Source organism: Tenrec ecaudatus, chromosome 9, assembly GCF_050624435.1.
Source record: "Tenrec ecaudatus isolate mTenEca1 chromosome 9, mTenEca1.hap1, whole genome shotgun sequence".
Taxonomy (NCBI): domain Eukaryota; kingdom Metazoa; phylum Chordata; class Mammalia; order Afrosoricida; family Tenrecidae; genus Tenrec; species Tenrec ecaudatus.
The window spans coordinates 53,558,082-53,579,322 of NC_134538.1; the positions used below are offsets into that span (position 1 = coordinate 53,558,082).

General features: G+C 44.3%; 1 protein-coding gene and 1 pseudogene across 1 annotated transcript in view; both read left to right on the forward strand.

Annotated features, from left to right (window-relative positions):
• Positions 1-21,241, forward strand: part of ADCY1 (adenylate cyclase 1) — a 226,498-nt gene that overhangs the window by 84,372 nt on the left and 120,885 nt on the right. The gene's annotated exons all lie outside the window — the stretch shown is intronic.
• On the forward strand, positions 14,707-19,625 carry LOC142456978 (uncharacterized protein C1orf50 pseudogene; annotated as a pseudogene).

Sequence of the window (21,241 nt, forward strand, 5' to 3'; positions counted from 1 at the left end):
CTTTGGCTGCATGGTCTCCTTCTCCATGTCAGGACCTGGTTTTGGTTCGTAGGAGCTCTCTCAGGGGTGTCCTCTCTGGAGTGGTTTGCCCTCTTGGAATCTAGCCCTGCTGACCATATGGTCTGGGGAGCTGCTGGTGGTGATTACAGAAATACTATACAAAATAATAAGACAAACAAGACAACTTCATGAGGAAGAGATGAGAAGGCGTTCCCTGGCCGGGCCCGTCTCTGCCATGGCAGAGTCCAGAAGGCTTCCTCTGAGAATGCAGGGCTCATCCAGCTCTCACAGGAAGGCCAGGGGACCCAGCCCCACAGTTTTCCAAACCCTCATAAGTTAACCCAGGTGGGAGTCAAACTGGCACAGATTGGCACTGGCCGGCAGAGGTTTGGAGGGTTGGTTGGAAGTGGGAGGGTACTTAGTCAGTGGCTACAGAAACAGACAAAAAGAAGAGGCCTTAAGGAAGGATGAGGTGGGGAGGAGGCAGAAGGAAGGAGATTCTTCCACAAACCCAAACAAACTCACTGTTCTTGAGCCCATGTTGACTCATTGACCCTGTAGAACAGGGGGGGACCCACGACTGTAACACTTTACTGAGTAGAGAGCCTCTCTCCCAAGGAGAGGCTGGTGTTTTCAAACTGCTGACCTTGCAGTTAGCAGCACAACTCATAATGACTATGCCACCAGAGGGTTAAATGTAGGAGCCGGCTTATTTCCATTGGGATTCGTTGATGGAGCACATTGTAGACATTCTGGGAAAGGGTTCTGTAGACCTCATTTGGAGAAGGCTGGAGAAGGCTGTCCGTTGCCAGTGTTAGTGGGTGTGGGTCGTGATCCAGACCTACCGAGGGCTGGTCTCTTTTTGAGTATGGCCATTTGGACTTGCCCCCTGGACCGACTGCTGTGATACACCCCCTGGATAGGCATCCAAACTTAGTGTTCTTCCCTCTGTGTGGGTGTATGGATTTGGGTGGGGCCTTCAGGTGAGGTATAAGGTAGGTGTGAAAGATGTGGATGTGCCTTCTACTCATGTGGCCATGCCCACCACCAGTTGTCCTCCCCAGTCTAGTCTCCCATGGGAGGGAGGGGAGTGGTCTTCTACAACTTGCCTGCTGTGGCGAGGTTGCCAGAACATGGGTGGCTCTTCCCCAAGTGGGGGCACACACAGACATGGCAACTGGCATTTCCAGAGCCTGCTACGCCGCCTGTCCTTTCATGAGGAGGCTTGGAAGCTTCTGGCGAATGAGCTTGGGTAACGGAGCTCACCATGAGCATGCACTACAGACTGGATGAGTGTGGGCCCATCGCCTGCTGTGTCTGGTTCATCTTCCCGGGGGCTCTGAAATCAGCAGCACTGCTTCTGAGGAGAGGGAATTGAGCTGGTCAATGGGGATGCAGGGCTACCACCTCCACCCCTGGGGTGCCCCGTGAGACTCGCCAGGCCATCTGGCAACACTGCAAAGCAACTGTACCAGCAACAGGAGGAGGAGGACCAGGATGGTGTGTGGAAGGTGAGTTCAGCTTGCCCTGCTAGGGTCTTGGCACCCGGGCACTGCTGTAGGCGGCAGTGAACCATACAAGCCAGCTTGCTGGCAGGAACTTCATAGGGAAAGCCCCCAGGGCACTAAGGGCCACCTGTAAAGGAAAAGGTGAGTCTCTTTGTTCTGGTCATTTAATATTTCACGCCACGCCCAGGAGCCATATTAGGTTATGCATAAAGCTTTACAATCTTGGAAACCCACAGAGGCAGTTCTACTTTGTCCTATAGGGTTTCTGTGAGTTGGAATTGACTAGATGATAGTGAGGCTTTCTTTCTTTTCTAATGTTTGAAAAAGTTTGTGAAAAGCATAGAACTGAAATTTTAAGAGCTGTAAGCCCAGTTGTGTGCTGAGGTGTCTGTAGGAAGGCCAATGTGGAGTCTTGAGGAAAGAAAGCACAAGGATCAAGGTCAGGATCATGATCATATCCCCTGTTTCTGCTGGCCCGTGCCCAAAGCTCAGGAAGTAAGTGATGTGTGGATAGGCTAACAGGAAACTCAGACCTGTGAAGTGGGTAGGATTTCCCTGAGTGGGCTTCCAGGCTTGGGAAAGGGTGGTCCTGGAGGTGCAGGGGCAGGATAGGCAAAGGCAGAGAGTAAGGAAAGATGAGACATGGGGTCTGGGGCATCAGACCAGAACCTCCATGAGCACAGAAAAGACACAACTTGGACCTTCGTGGAAGACAAGCTCACGATGATGGGTGTCGACATGGAAACTGTGCAGGGTAGTGGGGGAAGTGAGACCTCAGCTCAGTCTTACGGTTGGGGGCAGGGAGGCAGATTGGCTAAGCAGGAGGTAAGAAGGTTAGTGGGATATTTCTGAATCAGGCTCAGCATGGAAAATGAAGGTAAATCTGGGAGAGAAAGGCATCAGGGCTGGATCACAGATTTAAATTTTCAAAGAGGAAGACTCTATAAGCTATTCTGGGTGGCTGTGGTCTCTAGGGGGGAAATTAGGGTCACGCCAAGGGACCTGGACTCCTCATGTCTAAGAAGACTGAGAGGCTTTCAAGTCTGCTGTGGGCCTAGCAGTAGACTGCAAAGCACCGGAGGAGGCAAGACTCAGTAGTCCCATCAGGGGAGCCACAAGAAAAGGGTGCCTTCTCACAGGAGAGGAAGAGGAGGAGGCTGGCTTTGTCGGGAGGGACAGGAGGGACATCTCAGGGTGAAGTGCAACCTCACACTTCAAATTTCATTTGACTTCCCCTCGGCATCACTCGACAAACCTGACAGGCCTTCTCATTAAAATGCACTCCTGACTGGAAGTGCCACATGACCCAACAATCTCTCTGCCGATACAGACTCTAAACAACTAAGACCACGAGCTGATATGCAAACACCCATGTTTATTGCCGTACTGTTTACAATAGCAAGAAGATGGAAGCAATACAAATAAGTGCTCATCAGTGTAGGGATGCATAAATTAACTTGAGTACCCCGACTCAATGAAATACTACACAATCACTAAAAAATAATGAAGAAACTGTTAAATACCTCATGACTTGGATGGATTTGGAAGAGATGTTGACTGAAGTTACTCAGTCACATAAAGACAAATATTGCATAGGATCCTTATTATAAAAGAAAAAAATGAAGACAAAAGTTTTTTTTTACATTTTATTTTTTTGAGAAGAGATTAAAAAAAGAGATTGGAAATTTCATTTTATTTATTTAAAAATTGTAATCATTTTATTGGGAACTCTTAAAGATATCATAACATTCCATAGTTCAGTCACATCAAGCAGTATTGTACAATTGCTACCACAATCACTTTCAACACATTTTCTTTCTTCTTGAACCCCTTGATATCAGCTCTGCTTTATCCCCTCCTGCCCCCACCCCACCCACCAGGACCCCTTATTGTCTTTCCCCTTATAATAGTCCCCCCCCCATATCTTAGGCGAGATCCAATATATCCATTCACATACAATTCTGTTGTTTGGTTCCATTGAGTGGGGTTATATAGCCATCAATGCTAGCAGCTCCCTGTTACTCCCACCCCGTCTTACCATTACTCCCGTTACTTTTTCTGAAGGGTTGTCTATCTTGACTTTCATGTACCAAGTGATTTTAAATATACAAATGAACATACGCAAATATAACACAGTTCATGAGGTAAAACAAATGAAAACCATAATAATAAGGGAAGAAATATTAAGTAACTAGAGGAGAGTTATGTGGTTCATCAGTGCTACACGCCCTCTGGATTTTTTTATCCATTCCGTGTGGCTCTTCTGTGAGGGACTACCCAGTTACCTTACAGGTGGGTTTTGGGTCTCTACTATATCTACATCCCTTCATGTCTATTTGGTTACTTGGTTTTGAACTTTTGATACATCTTCCTGTCAGCACCTCATGATCATCCAGGCTGGTGTGCTTCTTCCATGTGGGCTTTGTTGCTTCCATGTTAGACGGTCGCTTTTTTAACTACAAGCCTTTAAGACTCCAGATGCTATATCTTTTAATAGCCAGGCACCATCAGCTTTCTTCACCACATTTGCTTATGCATCTATTTTAAGACAATAGGTTTTTATACCAAAAGAAACAGACTTTGATTGTCTTAGACTTAAGAGTTGGTAGAGGTAGGACGGTGAAGTGGGGTGGGGGAAGAAAACACACTCTTTGTCTTATGTGTCCTTTTTGCCTGGAAAACCCCTCCTTTCCCCTACCTCTATCATTTTGCTGTAATTGTAGCAGGCAGAATCATCAAATTAAATTCTCAAGATTACCAGCTCCTGTCTGTTGAATTCAACACTAACTAAGCCAGGTGCTGCTGTGAATGGTTTTATAGCTGTGAATATAAAGCCTAAGTTAGGTGACTTACAATTGGGAGATTGTCTGTGTGGGTCTGACCTCATCAGCTGAGCCCTTAAAAGCAGAGTGTATTTTTTAGCTGGTGACAAAAGGGGAGGTCAGGACTTGAAGGATGAGGGGATTCAAGGAGCCAATCTTCACTTGAAATGGAGGATGGTGTGTGCCAAAAAGCAAAAAGGAATCCTGATTGACACCCAGCCACAGTCCTGATAGCCACAAGGGTCTGTTATTGTTGTTAGGTGTCACTGAGCAGACTCCAACCCACAGCAACCCTGTGCACAACAGATGGAAACACCACACAGTCCTGCCCCATCCTCAGAATTATTCCTTTGCCTGAGTCCAGTGAAGCACAATGGTCAGACACTTTCAAAACCCGAGGGAGCCTGGAAGCAGATTAGAGCCCTAAATAAGAGACCAGCTTGGCCAATGTCCTCATTTCTACCTTGTGACACTAGAACAGAGAACCCAGATGAACTACACTGGACTTCTGCATTTGTGAGCTATCAAACTGAATCAATGGGGATTAGCTTTTACACAGCCTGGGACATTAACACACCAGGGCAGCCTGGACCTAGTTTCCAGGATTTCTGCCCCGGGGTTCCCTCTCAGCATTTTGTTCTTCCTGTGTGATGTGCACCCCTGCTGTGTCTGCATCACTTCGAAGGCTAGGTCTTTTCCATTTTGTCACCACAATTTTCCAATTTGTAGTACCGGGAACTTGGGGAGAGCTCACAGTTTTCATGTTCGGTCATTTATGTATGTGCGGGCGTTAGGTGTGTCTAACATTTGTACCTGTGCAGACATCCTATGTGTCAGGAATCCGCACGTTTGCAGGCATCCGGGCCCCTGCTGTGCTGGAAGAGTTCCCTATTGCTGTTCCTTCTGGAGACACTGGGATAAACATCGGGCTGCTAGCACGAGCTCAGCCTTCCAAACCCATCAGCCTTTCTGCAGGAGGCCAGCGGCCCGGTCTGTTCCCATCAAGGTGTATAGTCCCTGAAACCCTAACCAGATCGCGAGGAGTCTGAATCACTTCGACGGCAGTGAATTTGATTTTGGTTTGGCTGCTCCTGCGATGTGTATGCTGATGCTAAGCAGCAAATGGACTTTAGTTGGTTTACTATTGCTTTTAAAATCTCTCTGGATAGCTTCTCTCTGACAGCATCCCCTTTAGTGCCCATTTCCAGCAAATTGCTGCCACTGCTGCTTCTTAGTCAGCCACGGAACAAAATGACTCACTGTAAATAACTTGTTCTTCTTCAGTTCCCTGGGCTTTCATCCTTTCTACTGCCATCTTGATTTGAAGTGCGGTGGAGCTTGGGAGAAAGTGCCTCGTTTTATTTTGCGAGACAGGAAAGGTATGGCTAAGGCTATGGATTACGTAACGTCAGTTGCTTCAGGCGCTCTTTCCTTATAACGCTAGTATGACTTCAGAGACTCGTGGTAGGTTTGGAGGGGAGAGAACAAAACATCTGTTGATCCAGCTCTTCAAGGGCAAGAGAAAACAAACTTTAAAAGAATGGTACCCACCCCCCGAAGCAGAATGTGGAGGTCGTGCCTGACTCCTTGCCCAAGGAAGTGTCATTTGAGGAGCGATTCAGTAATAGTTTAAACACGGAGAAGCAAATCCCAGAACAAGAGGCCCCAGAAATGATCATTTGAATCTTAGCTGGTCTCACAGAGCACTTAGGCTTAGAACAGTTTGCTTTGCAGATGAAGCTAAATTCCTCAGTGTGAGTGAGGGCCCAAGAGTGAGGGGCAAAGAGTGGAATCCTAGGGCCTGTGATGGAGACATAAGTTAGTCTAGGGCAGCGGGTCTCAACCTGTGGGTTGCGACCCCTTTGGGGGTAGAACGACCCTGTCACAGGGGTCGCCTCATTCATAACAGTAACAAAAGTATAGTTATGAAGTATCAACGAAAATAATTTTATGGTTGGGGGTCACCACACATGAGGAACTGTATTAAAGGGTCACAGCATTAGGAAGGTTGAGGACCACTGGTCTAGGGAATGTACTTAATTCCACAATAGGACTGAGAATCATTGATGGTTGAAGTCAACTTCATGTTTTTGTGATGGATATGAAAGTTTTTAAAAATAGTTTTTCCCTATAAAATCCACATTATGTAAGAAGCAAAGCCAAGACTTAATTAAAAGTATAACAGTTTTCATAGATATTTGGGGGCCAGAACTTCATTTTTAATTAATAACATTCAATTGGATTTGAACATTCCCTCAGTGAAGTAGAAGAGCGGGTTTCCTGGGGAATTGAACCAGCAGTTGCAGAGTATGGTGGCTCAGTGGTTAAGGGACTACATTGAACCTAGCTGAAGGATCAGTGGTTCAAGCCCAGGCATCACTCAGTGGAGAAAGATGGGGCAGTGTGCAGCTGTAAAGACTTATAGCCGTGGGAACTCGGTGGGGTAGATGTGTTCTGTTCCTATTAGGCTGCTGTGACATAGCAGCAGTGGTTTATTTGTTTGTTTTTGCAGGAAGACATTGATTTGGGGAAGGGGTGAAAGCATGGCTAGATGACCATGTGATTGGCCTTGATGTTGCCATTGGCTGGGATTTGAACTGGAGCTTTGCAGTACGGATTTTGAAATGACTGGCTTCTCAGAGATGGTGGTAGGTTCTAAGTGATTGGAAGTGGCAGCTCCCAAGCCAGTTCAGTGGTCTAACTTGTCTTCTACTATGTCTGTTCATTCAAGTGCAGGATCACCCCCCCCCCCCCCCAGGAACAGAGAGATCAAGCTGAGGAGAGGTGAGGCCACCTGCAGGCGAGTATGTGAATGAGAACGGGTATTGCAGTTGTCTAGTGTGTGCCCACAGATGGGTGAGTGGGCACTGTGACTGCATCTCTTCCTTCTTCCTTGGGCAAAGGTAGAATCTCATTCCACCATCATGCCAACGTCTTGTGAGAAAGCTGCCAGTGTGGTTCAAAGGCGAAGTCATAGATGGCACTCAAGGCCACCTGCTGCTCTTGGCATTGTCTATATGCATGAGTGAGTGTATATATTGATTAGTGAATGCGTGTGTACATGTCTGTATAAATGCATAGACATCTTTGTAATTGTGTAAATATGTGCCTGAGTATCTGTTCATGAATATTTGTGCAATGTGTATATGTATGAGTGTATGTATGTGTATACATGTGTATATGGAATAATTGCTCTTACATTAGGGTTACAATTAAGTATGAGCTCAAAATTCATTCATATAGCTATGGCCATATATATACTAGATTCACTCTAGAGATATCCTTATAATTTTATTAGGGAACATTGTAAATCATCCCCATGGAACATATAGTAATTCACTTGATAAATTCTATTAATTTAGCCAATGATACATATGAGGGGGTATCTCCCCCCAAAAGATTTTTTCAAAGTTAAGTATTTAAATATTTTTTATAAAACAACCTATTACCTTCAAAGTACTCTCTATTACACTTAATACATTTGTCAAAACTGTGACTCCTCTTTTGGAAACATTTTTCAAACAAATCTATTTGGATGACTGACAGCCCTCCCTCATTTTCCCCACCTCTTCTACGTCATCAAATCACTGTATTTTCATGTTCCTCTTCATTTGCAGAAGCAAAAAGAAGTTGCATTGAGCAAGGTCAGGTGAGTACATGGGGCAAGAGAGGCATTCTGTTTTTAGTCCCAAACTGATTCACTGAGATGGCTATGTGAGCAGGTGCATTTTTGTGGCTACTAAACCAGTCCCCCATCTGCCACAAAACAGACTTTTTTTGTCACACAGTAATGCAGTCTTTTCAGAACCTCTAAACAGAAAGTTTGATTAACAGTCTGACCTGGTGGAACAAACTCCTATATTTAGACCTCTATAAATGCCTTTGCCTCCTAGCTCTTTCCTCTCTTTCCTTTTCCTTTCCTCTTGTCCCACTATCCTGCTCAGCCTTCATTTGGGTTTCAGTAATTCCTCTGGGCTACATTGTCCTTGATCAAACCCTACCAGGCCTCTTACATCCCCCTTGCCACTGATTTTGGATCGCTTGTTGTTCCCTTGTCCCTGGGCTTAACAACACCTCGTTTCCCCTCTCCCCTTCCCCTGTTTCCCCCAGGAACCATTGGCCCCACTGTTTTCTCCTCCAGATTGTTTATCCAGCCTATTTTATCTAGACAGACCTGCAGAAATAATAATATACACAAAACAAGATATAGCAATACAAAGCAACAAAAGAAAACAAAACCAATGACAAAAAAAAAAGAGAGAAAAGCCTGTAAATAGTTCAAAGTCTGTTTGTTGAAATTTAGGAGTGTTTTCCGGTTGAGTCTGATGGGGTGTCATGCCCTGGCCCCAAAGTCTATTTTTGGTATTCCCTTGGGACTTCGTTGCTCTGTTCCCCTTGCTGTTCTGTTGCACACCCTTAGTGTTTTGCCTCAGTGTGGTGGGGTCAGATAGGGTGCAATTCCCACAATGTGTCTCCAGTGTTGTCCCCTGTAGGACTATGGGTCAGTGAGGGATGTCGTGTCTTGTAGTGGGGCTGGTCATATGGTCCTCTTTGTGCATTGGCTGCGCTGAGCAGGGATATTGTCCTTGAGGCTTCTCGGGCCTTTTTCTGTGTTATCTAATTCTGTTATCTGACTGTTTTTCTTCTGCGATTCCTTTTTCTTTTAAGGATCTTACTTTTTCAGTTTCTTCTGTTCTCACGAGTGTCCCCCTATCCCTTGAAAGGAACTGAGCATAGTGTTTCTGAATTCTGTTTCTCTCAGTTGCAGGGTCTCTTCTTTAGAGGACTCCCTTGGGTTTGGGTGATTTCCGGTTGTGTTTGCTTCTCTTGATGTTTTTAGGTTTATTGGGTTCACTGCTGTTCCCTCAGCTTCGTGGTACAGCTGTTAGTGGTGTGTAAGCTTCTGGGTCGTTCAGAGGAAATTGGCTGAAAATCATTCTGTGGTGAAGTGGAGAAAAGGGAGCCAGATGAGTAAGTGGGGAATGTAGGGGGAAAGAAAAGAGAGCACAAAGTAACAGTAATAGTAGTAAAAATAAACAGCTGTCTGGATAGGTCACCAGATTTGTAGAAATATTGGGAAACTATTTTGGGAGTGTAATTAGAATTAATAAATTTCATGTAAATATATTGGATGAGGCAAAAGAGAGAGAGGGCAGAAAGAGATAATTGATTGATGTGCAGGGAAAAGGAGAGACCAAAGAGACAAAAGACTTGCATATGGCTAGGGTGTGGGTGCTGACATTCTGTTGCTATGACAGTGTGAATGTGGGTGTGTCTGTTCACTAAGGGCGGGGTGGGTGAGCGTGGTGGTGGTGGTGGTGGAGAGCCTCGTTTGGGTAGGTGTGGCCAGGATATTGAGCCAGAAGTGAAAAGCTGTGATTGGAAGAAAGAGTCTATCACTCTTGCTTAATGTGGAAAACTGATTTTTATATAGTTTTAAGTGATAAGAGCAGGTTTAAAATAATTACAGAGTTGTCATTTGAATATACATATACACACATATCTATACACACACATGTTTGCATACATGACTTACATGAGAAAAGGCTCCAATGAAATAGTCCCGAATTGCAATGTTTATTTTGCTGAATTGCTGGTGCTCTGAATTACTAAATTCTGCATAATGAGCATACATTTCTTTTATTATCCACCCTCCATTTATCCGAAAATATCAGAGGGCTTAAAAAAGTTTGTGAAAAATGGAATTTAAAGTTAATTGCTATTTTAGATGAAAATTTGCAGCTCCCTTGGACGTATCGTTTCTCTACAGATAGAAGTTGGAGATTCTAATTTACTTCTCCTTGTTCCAGAGCTTCCCTGGGCAAACCCTATCCTGTGTCAATGTGTGTGTTACTTCAGAGGGCCCAGGCAGCCCCAGGTGCTGGGAATCGGCCACATGGCCTTGGACATGAGCAGTGACCCTGTCTGGCCTGCTTTGGACTTCTTTCTTCCCAGAAAGATGTCTGACAATTTGTGAGGACGTTTTTAAGCATGCTTTTTCTGTGGCCTGCTTTAAGCTGTCTGTTCTTATTGGCCTAGAAGAAAGCTCCCAGACTATGGAAATGGTTAACCAAAATTTACTAGATGTGACCTAGGTCTGGGGATATGTGCTTTCCAAGGATCTGAGGATGATGTCGGGATGGGTTCTCCTGGTTTTCACAGGGTCGCTTTGCGCTTTGCCATTCTGAGCAGATGGTTTCAGAATGTCAGCCTTGACTTATTTTTGTTGAAAATGATCCCAGAGTTATATCTGCAGACTGTTCTTGGTGCTCTTTCAGTTAGTGACTCTATTAGCCACCCTGCTGCAGCTACAGGCTCTCTCAAGACAAAATGCAGTGTGGTATTTCATTAATATTTCCTCTTCTGCCTATGCGTCATGCTTGCTGATGAATGACAATGTAGTGTCCACCTGAGCCGCTTCTAGCAAGCAGCGGTACCTGTGTGTATAGAATGGTGAGAGGAGAAATTTAGTGCAGAGGTTAAGAGAGGGCCTGGGAGCACTGGTAGGCAAGCTGGGCTTCTGAGAAAGGCGTCTCTGAGACTCTGGAACGCATGGAGGCATTGCTCAGCACACGATGGTGGTATGGGGAGGTAGTGTTCCCAATAGAGGAATGGTATGGGGATGTAGGTGCCTACAGTAAAGTAGGTGGCAGAAGCGTAGAGCTGGTGAGTCAGAAGATGGGCAGCCTCAAGTATGACCGAGAGAAGGGGAATGTTGTGTCCCTCCACACAGGGACAGAGCAGGCCTGGCATGTTCTGCGTCCCCTCAGAGAGTGACTGTATGTCCCTGCCGTATCTGGACATCATTCTAGGTGGCAGAAGTGCAGCACAAACAAGTTAGAGACAAGCCTGCTGGCGTTGTCAAACTCCTCATTGTGGAAACTTTCCGATAGTGAGGGTACTCGCCGCCTCCCGTGCCCAGAGCCTAACTTCAGCTTTCATGAGGATCTGGCCAGTCTGGTTCTTCCCCCACTCCCTAGACATCACTTCATTTCATCTGTAAAATCTATAAATTCTGAAGTATAACTTTACCATTATCATGGGTCTAACGCATCGAGCCAACTTTAGTCCAAGGCCGATCATTATTCAGAAGTTCCAGTGTCAGCTCTCCTTCACGATTTGTGTGCTCCCATCAGGACCCATGTGAGACTTTACTGGCTTCCTTCCCATCTCTCCCCAGTGTTAGTTTGGCCGAGCACCCTCTGGGGTTTGTCACCATGTCATCATCTTCTGTAAATGGGTAGTTCTCCTGGCCACAGCTCTAGGTTGCTTCACTTGCTTCTGTGAAGAGGCCCTGCCTTCCTGTGGCATCTTGCCTGGGAGTTGGGGGTGGGCAGTCAGTCCTTGGGCTCAGGTTGAGGTAGCACGGTCCGCTGATCCTCTGCTTCCTCTTCAGTAGTTCTTTCTCCCTGCTGAATTCGCAGGGGTTGCCTTCCACTTATTGCTGAGAGTTTGCAGTTTATTTGGGCTTGAAAAATGCTGAATTTCTAATTATGTCATGTCTTTTGCATTTATCAGTTCATAGTTGTTTAGAAAAATGACTTTTGCTCTTCAGAAACAATAAAAATGTGACTCTTTTCATTTATACTTGACCCTTAAACAATGAGAGTTTAAGGGTGCCAACAACCATATAATTGAAAACCTACCTATAAGTTTTTTTTAAGGTCAATTTATTGGGGGCTCTTATGGCTCTTAAAACAATCCATACATCAATTGTATCAGGCATATTTGCAAATAAGTTGCCATCATTATTTTCTAAACATTTATTTTCTATTTTAGCCCTGGGTATCAGCTCCTCTTTTTTATGCTCCCTCTTCTCCTCCCACCCTCCTGACCCCTTGATAAATTATAAATTTATTATTATTTTCATATTTTACACTGACCACTGTCTTCCTTTCCCCCAGGTTTCTTCCGCCCTCCTCTCCCCATCTTTCCCTTTCCCTTCTGGAATCACTACTCCCACTTCTGTTCCTGAAGGGTTTATCTGATCTGGATTCCCTGTGTCCTGAGCTCTTATCTGTACCTGTGTACATGCTTCGACCTAGCCCACAGTGAAAGGCAGGACTGGGGTCATGATAGTGGGGGGTGAGGAAGCCTCAAAAACCAGAGGAATAGTGTGTGTTTCAGCAGTGCCATACTTCACCCTGGTTGATTCATCCCTTCCTTGCAACCCGTCTGTGAGGGGATGTCCCATTGTCTACAGATGGGTTTTGGGTCTCTGCTCTGACCCTCTCATTCTCAACAATGTTTTGTTTGTTTGTTTATTTTGGGTCTTCTGATGCCTGTTGCTCGATCCTGTTGACACCTCATGATCGCACAGCCTGTGTGCTTCTTCTGTGTGGGCTTGTTCAAGACCCCAGACGCTATATCTTTTGATAGCCGGGCACCATCAGCTTTCTTCACCACAGACTGGAATGATATTTTTGATATCAGGGTTCTCCTCCTCTGCAATGACATTCCTTTCTATCCACTACTCTGTGTAACGAGACCTGTGACCCGATGCAGACACGGACTTACAGATGAGTTTGGAGACAAGTAGACAACTTAGGAACAATTGTGAGGATGGTACAGGACTAGGCTTTTGTTCTGTTGGGTATGGGGGTCGCTGTGGATGGGAACTGACTCAGTGGTACCTAACGAAAACAGACAACTTACACACACACCTTTCATGTTCAACTCATTAGGTTCTGGATGGTCAGGGACATTCTTCAATGTCAAAAGAACTTAAAAACAAAAACCCAAAGAACAAAAACCAAAAGAGCTCTAAACAATTCCTTACTCCAAGGTGCTTCATGGTATCAGGGTAAATCATTGATGGAATCGATCCAGAAAGAGGGTTCTCATTGCACAAGCATTCTTTTTGGGGCAAGCAAAAGAAAGACTGGCAGTTTGCTTGTCTTTTCTCTTCAAGGCTTGGGGTTAGCAGCATTTTCGATAAAGACGCTCGTATTACAAGCCTGACTACATTTGCACCAACAGTAGACTTGGCCTATCTCTGTCTGCCTCTCCTCGTGCTCACTTAACTCCCTTGCTAGTACACGTTCCTTGCCATAACACTCAAATCGCCATGGACCGCTCAAGAGGGTATCCATTAGGGCAACACCATAAGGACCAGTCGTTCTCAAATTAGGACTTCCAATTCAACTTGAGCTTAAAATCCACCCACATATCTATAGTTTATAGGCTTATGGTCCACTTCAGAGGCAGCATATTAGCATACTAGCCAATGGCTTAAAATTTAAAATACTGGTGAGGAAAGGGTGATGATAGGTAGATAAATAGATAGCCTTATCTATTTTTTTGAGTTGATGGGTTTTCTACATTATCTTTTGCTCTTTTAAAAGTCATTTTATTGGGGGCTCTTACAGCTCTTATAACATTCTATACATCAATTGTATATTTGTACATATGTTGCCATAATCATTTTCTAAACTTTACATTCTATTTGAGCCCTTGGCTCCACTTTTTCCCCCGCCCCCTCCTTGTGAGCCCTTTATAAATTATTATTAATTTTCATATGTTACTCCTACTACTGTCTCCCTTCACTCATGATTCTGTTGTTCATACTCCCGAGGGTGGGTGGGTTATGCGTCTATCATTTCAATCAGTTCTCCTTCCTCCCCACACCTTCATTCTACCCTCCTAGTATTGCTCCTGAGGGGTTTATCTGTTCCTGAGGGGTTTATCTGACCTGGATTCCATGTGTCGTGTTGTGAGCTCTTATCTGTAACAGTGCACATACTCCTGTCTAGCCAGAATGGAAAGGCAGGACAGGTCGTGATGGTGGTGGGTGAGGAAGCTCAAAGAACCAGAGGAATATTGTGTGTTTCATCAGTGCTTTACTGCACCCTGGTTGAACTAATCCCTTCCTCGTGAGCCTTCTGTTAGGGAATGTCCTGTTGTCTACACATAGGAGCCTTATCTATCTGCATCAAAACTTTTAATATTAAATCACGTAGAAGGTTCCCCTAGACACCAGGCAACAATTACAATAACACTCATTCACTGAGGCAAAACTATGTCTGCAAAACTAAGACATGCCATGAAAAGCAAATAAAATATGAAAACAGCAAATATATGGTAGTTTCAAATTGCCATTTATTGGGCAATCCCAAAGCACTAGAGATTGGAATGTCCAGTGATCACAGAAGGATGACAGAAATGGATGAGCCAGCCAGGGTGCAGTATGGCACTGACAGAACACACAACTTTCCTCTAGTTCTTTAATGCTTCTGCCCCACCCCCATCATGACCCCAGTTCTACTGTACAAATCCGGCTAGACTGGTTCATGCGTACTAGTACAGATAAGAGCTCTTGACACACAGAATCCAGGACAGATAAATCCTTCAGGAGCAGCAAAGGTAGTATGGATACCATGCGGGTAAGGGGAAGTAGGGGTCGAAGGGGTAAAAAGGGGGAACTGATGGCAATGATCAACATATTAACTCCACCCACTCCCAGAAGATGAACAATAGAAACGTGGGTGAAGGAGACAGCGCACGGTGTAAGACATGAAAATAATTATAATTTATTTTTATAAAGGGGTCAGAAGGGTAGGAGGAGGGAGGGAAAAAAGGAGCTGATAACAATGGCTCAAGTAGAAAGAAAATGTTTTGAAAAGGATGATGGCAACATATGTATAAATGTGCTTAATATAATTGAATGATGGATTGTCATAGTATTTGTAAGTCCCCAAATAAAACAATTTATTAAAAAATGAAAATGTTCAAAGACTGTGATGATGATAGTACAGCTCTTCTTGATGTGATCAAACTATTGGATTGTATGTGAGTTATATGCCAATAAAACTGAAAAAATGTCTTTGCAAAAACTTATCTGTACGTGCCAAAGTTTGATATGGCCATGGTTTCTTCATCATAGTTTTTTAAGATTAAAGACTTAATTGCAAAATTTCAGAACCAATGCAAAGCCAACAGAGTTAATTTAAATCAGAAGTAATTTTAGACAAAAAGAATGATGTTAAAACACAATGCTTACCCCGCCGTTGTTTTAGTAGAAAGCATTTTGATTTAGGCAGCTTTGTGAGGTGAATGATTCATCCACTCTTTTGACCAGACAAATAAAGCCACCAAAATTGATCTAATATTATGAAAGTTTTAAACCATTTCATTGTTTCTGTTGGCAAAAGTCCCTTCCCTTCAAACCTTCTACACCTTCTCACGCACCCTCAGGTTGACTTGTACTGTCTGAAGCATTCTGGGGCAACCAGATGTTTTGCCTCGAGACAAAAATACTTTCTGTTTTATGCAAAACAAAACAAAATCAGACTACTAGTCATTCTGTCTTCTTTCTAGCTTTTAAGCCCATTTTTAGACTTCGGCTTCAGTGCTTAAGGAAGTCTGTATTCGGTAGACTAGGATATACAAAATCATTTATGGAGGCCTGCCACCCTGTAAGTGTTGCACTTCATAATTGAGTCTAATACACACACGTTTTAAATCAAGAAAGAGTACTTTAAAGATGTAAAATTCTGAAAGGATAAAGCTTAATTAAGCCAGTAGTTGAGTAAATAAATTTAAGAGAAACAAATTAGCAATTAAAATGATAATTTAATGATTAAAAATTATAATCATAAGATTATAAAGATGAGATGAGGCAATAGGTCCTAGAGCAATGGTTCTCAACCTGTGGGTCGCGACCCCTTTGGGAATTGAACGACCCTTTCAAAGGGGTTGCCTGATTCATAACAGTGGCAAAATTACAGTTATGAAGTAGCAACGAAAATAATTTCATGTTTGGGGGTCCCCACAACATGAGGAACTGTATTAAAGGGTCGCGGCATGAGGAAGGTTGGGAACCACTGCCTTAGAGCAACACAGGACAAAATCTGGTTGGCTAACCAAGCAAACATGGCATGCCTAGGCTAACTACAAAACAGTAAGGAAGGTTAGGTAATGACTTCCCACGAAGTTTTGACTTGTCAGGCATTTATAATTATCTGAAAAATGATGCCTGAGCATTAGCCTTTGTGGTAGTTATGCAATCTGGTGTCAACTTGAGACTTAAGAATGAAGGGGTGGAGTTTAGCCTGTTAATCAGGTAGTAGCTTGCTGACCTCATTTGGAGGCACTAAGGAGATAAATAACTCACTGAGGTGGGACTCACTCACTCCCTGTAAGACATTCCTGTTGAGAAGGCACAAAGAGCTACGCTAGAGTCCTGGAGCTGGAGGAGCCACTTGGAGACCCCTGCCAGTGCAGAGATGCTTCCGCTGCCACTGGATCTACATGACTTTCCACCCTCTGGCCTTATTGCATGTGTTGCATGAGTCTGAAGAGGACTTTATAGATTGGTATCAGATATGTGGGCTAATATCAGTTTTTTAAAACATTTTATTAGGGGCTCATACAACTCTTATCACAATCCATACATATACATACATCAATTGTATAAAGCACATCTGTACATTCTTTACCCTAATCATTTTCAAAGCATTTGCTTTCCACTTAAGCCCTTTGCATCAGGTCCTCTTTTTTTACCCCTCTCTCCCCGCTCCCCCCTCCCTCATGAGCCCTTGATAATTTATAGATTGTTATTTTGTCATATCTTGCCCTATCCGGCGTCTCCCTTCACCCCTTCTCTGTTGTCCATCCCCCAGGGAAGAGGTCACATGTGGATCCTTGTAATCGGTTCCCCCTTTCCAACCCACTCACCCTCCACTCTCCCAGCATCACCCCTCACACCCCTGGTCCTGAAGGCATCATCAACCCTGGATTCCCTGTGCCTCCAGCTCCCATCTGCACCAGTGTAGAACCTCTGCCCCATCCAGTCCTGCAAGGTAGAATTTGGATCATGGTAGTTGGGGGGAGGAAACATCCAGGATCTGGGGGAAAGCTGTATTCTTCATCGGTGCTACATCGCACCCCGACTGACTCATCTCCTCCCCAAGACCCCTCTGTGAGGGGATCTCCAGTGGCCGACAAATGGGCTTTGGGTCTCTACTCTGCACTTCCCCCTTCACTCACTATGGTAAGATTTTTTTTTTTAATGATGCCTTATACCTGCTCCCTTCGACACCTCGTGATCGCACAGGCTGGTGTGCTTCTTCCATGTGGGCTTTGTTGTAATATCAGTTTTATGGACTTAATTTGTCTGGGTTGGGATGTTCTCTCAATATTCAATTGCTCTTTATAGAAAGCTCTTTTTTATACATGTATGAGTGTCTGTGAATTTTTGTCTCTAGTCTACCCAGACTAACACAGCCTTTTTTCAAGACTATGTGTTTTGGTAAATTCAGTCTGCCCTTAACGTAAAAGTCATTTGAGTCAAAGAATGAATTTGATTTTAAAATCAGTAATAATAATTTTTAAAAATAGTTATTTCAATGGTAAACCCCAATTTTTGTTAATGTTATATAATATTCCCCTAAAACAAACAAACAACTTATTAGACTATTAGATAATACTTGGTTATATAAAGTAAAATTTTTACTAATGAGTCCTGCAAACATTGTTCTTGTTGCATATCTCTTATAACAGCTGTTCAAGTAACAAAACGTCAATACATTATTTAGCAGGCTGGAATACAGATAGATCTTAAGAAAAAGCATATGAACTTCACATTAGGACAAATATTTGTTAACACAATATCAGCAAATCCCTTAAAGATTTTAAAGTTACTTTTGTGCTACAAGATCCTGCTGGAAAAAAAGTTTCATCACTAAGTTTTTTCCTGATTTTAACTAAATTTAGCTTTCATATATTCTTCAAAAATATGCACATTTAAATTTTAAGAAGGCTCGTCATGGACTCAGTGCTGACTCATAATGGCCTCATGGCATAGAGTAGAAGCTGCTTCTCAGAGTTCCCGAGGCTGCAGAGGTCAGTGAGAGCAGCCTGACTGGTCATTTGGCTCAGACGGCTAACATTATGGTTAGCAACCCAGTGCTTGACTCACTGCGTCACTAGGGCGCTATCCACTTAGCCTGTCATCAGAGCACTGGAAAGAATTAGTCTCAGTAACATCCACGGGCAGTTCGACCCAGTCCTATAGGTTTGCTGTGAGCCAGCATGACTCGATGCAGTGAGAGGGTCATTTCAAAGGGGATGCATTGGGGCCCCCTTGCATGGTGACAGGGACCCTTTCGGCGACGATAAGAGACACCTTGCTCTGAGAGTGGCCAAAGAGGCCGTCCCCTCTGGAGAAGTGAGAGAGGAAAGGGAGGTAGTTGTCTAGGGAGACAGTGCTTGTTTCTAGTGAGCACCTTCAAGGGAGGCGGACCACAGCTCTACAGAAACTGCTTTCTTAATTCCCCACGAAATCCATCGGCTTCCTACACATTTCTTCCTAATTTCTGTCAGGCTATACATTTGGTGTGATGTCAAACTTTTCCCAGTCCAACTCCAGGTAAGATGTCCCAGGACATGCCCCCAGCCGGAACTCAGTGCTGAAACATTGATCGGGCTGGCTCTATCTCCGGGCCCGTTGTTTATTTTTTAGCCTTTGGGATGTTTGCTTTCTTAACCCACAGAGTAAGCATTCTTTAGCAAGCTGAGCGCTCATTCTCAGGCAAAAACCTCTGTCCTCTTCATCACCTTGGCTTTGTGTGTGTGTGAAAAACACATTCTGTAATATCTCATTCAAGGTACTTGTACAATCTAGATCCTAAGGTTGATACGTACATGCAAAAGTCTGTCAAAATCATTCCTTTCATTAATTTCCCATAATATTAAAACAATTCAAGTCTTGTGGTGGCTGCTGGAACCTCATTGCCTATGGAGGGAGCCCCTGAAAATTAAGGGGTTCAGTCTGCAACACCCACTCCTGCAACCTGGCCCTGGTGAGCCCTTACCACACTCATCAGCCGGGGACCCCTTAGGCTTCCTGGCACTCCCACAGAAAGTGCTGAGGGCTGATGAACTCATGCAGCAAATGCCGCAGAGAAGCTAGCAGCCATAGCCCAGCAAATCCAGCGGCTGCAAGAACAAGCCAGGAAGATTTTAGAAGATGCTCACTGAGATGCCGACTTGTGCCACATAGCTTGTGATATTTTGAAAAAAAAAAACACCCAAAAAACTGGCACCATTTACTGTGAGTGAGAGAGTGACCAATAGCACGTTTCCATCATTTCTCCAAAGGAATGGTGAGGTGGGGGGGGCACATTGTCCATACAACTTCCTTGGTGCCTACAAGCTACAGCATGACATGTCCTGGACTTTCTTTGAGGACACTGAGAAGCAAGAGGCTAAAATCAGCACGATGGGCAGGTTGCTAATCCAGCCAGTGGTCCTGCCTCCATGCACTGAACCCTGCTTCCAGGGACTAACTCATTGAGTGTGACCTCCTCCTTGTTGCCCTCAATCTCTGCCTTGATGGGAAGTCTCACGAGAATGAAGGGGGTGTAGGTGAATCCCTGAACTTCTAGGAATGACATTCTGTATGCATGTAAATGCTGTCATTAGTCCCACTTTTAGTTGGGATGGTAATGAGCTATCCTCCCAGGGCGACAGACCTTCTTCCATCAGTGGTTTCAGAGTATTGGCCACTGTACTTTCTCCCTCCGTCCACACCCTCTGTCCTTCCCGTCAGCCAGAGCGTGGGAGAAAGAAGTGCGTTCTTCGCACAAAAGACGAAGTCATTTTGTTTTCTAGAGAGGACCACTGCAGTCTCTTTGTGGCTAGAAGTGTTGAAGATTGGAATTGCACTTATTTGACAGGTATCTGTGGAAAATGGTGAAGGAGCCCTGGGGCCATAGTGCTTAGAAGTGGACTGCTGACCACAAGGTTACCAGTTCAAAACTACCAGCTATTCCATGGGGTGGGGGGGGAGGGACTTTCTACTCCTGCAAAGAGTAGAACCGATTACAAGGATCTACATATAATCTCCTCCCTGGGGGACGGACAACAGAAAAGTAGGTGAAGGGGGACGTCTGACAGTGTAAGACATGACAAAATAATAATTTATAAACTAACAATTGTTCATGGGCTGGGGGGCAGGGAGGAAGGGGAAAATAAGGAGCTGATACCAAGCGCTCAAGTAGAAAAAATGTTTTGAAAATGACGATGGCAACAAATGTACAAATGTGCTTGACACAATGGATGGATGTATGGATTGTGATAAGTTGTATGAACCCCCAGTAAAATGATATTATTTTAAAAAGGTCAAAGGTAGAGCCTGACTGGAACAGTTAAAACTTGTCAGCAGACTTCCCCTAGGATGCATGCCAGACCTGATCTGGTTTCCAAAATCTTACGTATTTGGGAGTGGTATTGTTCGGTTTGGTTTTTGATTGTACATATTAAGGGCATTTGGGGAGTGTTGTGTCATTGGGAGTCACCCTCTTGAAGTTACGGTATATGTTTTTTCATGTTTTGGTATATGGACATCAGGACTGATGAACCTATAGAATCAGCAAGTGGAATAAGGGTTGTGGGAGGAGGGGGATAGGGAGGTGTCGGCGGGGTGAAGTGGTGATGGCGTCAAGGGGTCCATATAGAAACAGAAGGTTTCAAAACTGATTGTGACATCAAATGTACAGTTCTGCTGGACATGGTTGAACTATGGAATGATTTGACCTATTTATAAATCCCAATTAATTAACAAAGGAGATGTAGTCTAGGAGACTCACAGGGGCAGTTCTGCCCATTCTACAGTGTCGCTACAGTCTGCATCAACACCGTATAAGTGAGCTGAGTTGAGTTTGAGAACAGGACGTTTGGGAATGGAGGGTGGCACATTGATAGACTAGGCTAGAGGAGGGGTGTCTCTGCACTATTGGGGAGGTTAGCTTATCCCTTCCACCAAGCTACAGAGAATCCATGGCTGGAGAATCCATGGTGACAGAGAAGGCCAGGGCTTGGGGGGAGGCTTAACTTAGCCATTGCATTTTAGAGCCGTTGACCATTGTATGACGCTCCGAAGAGCAGAGCTCAGCGAAAGGCCACTTAAAT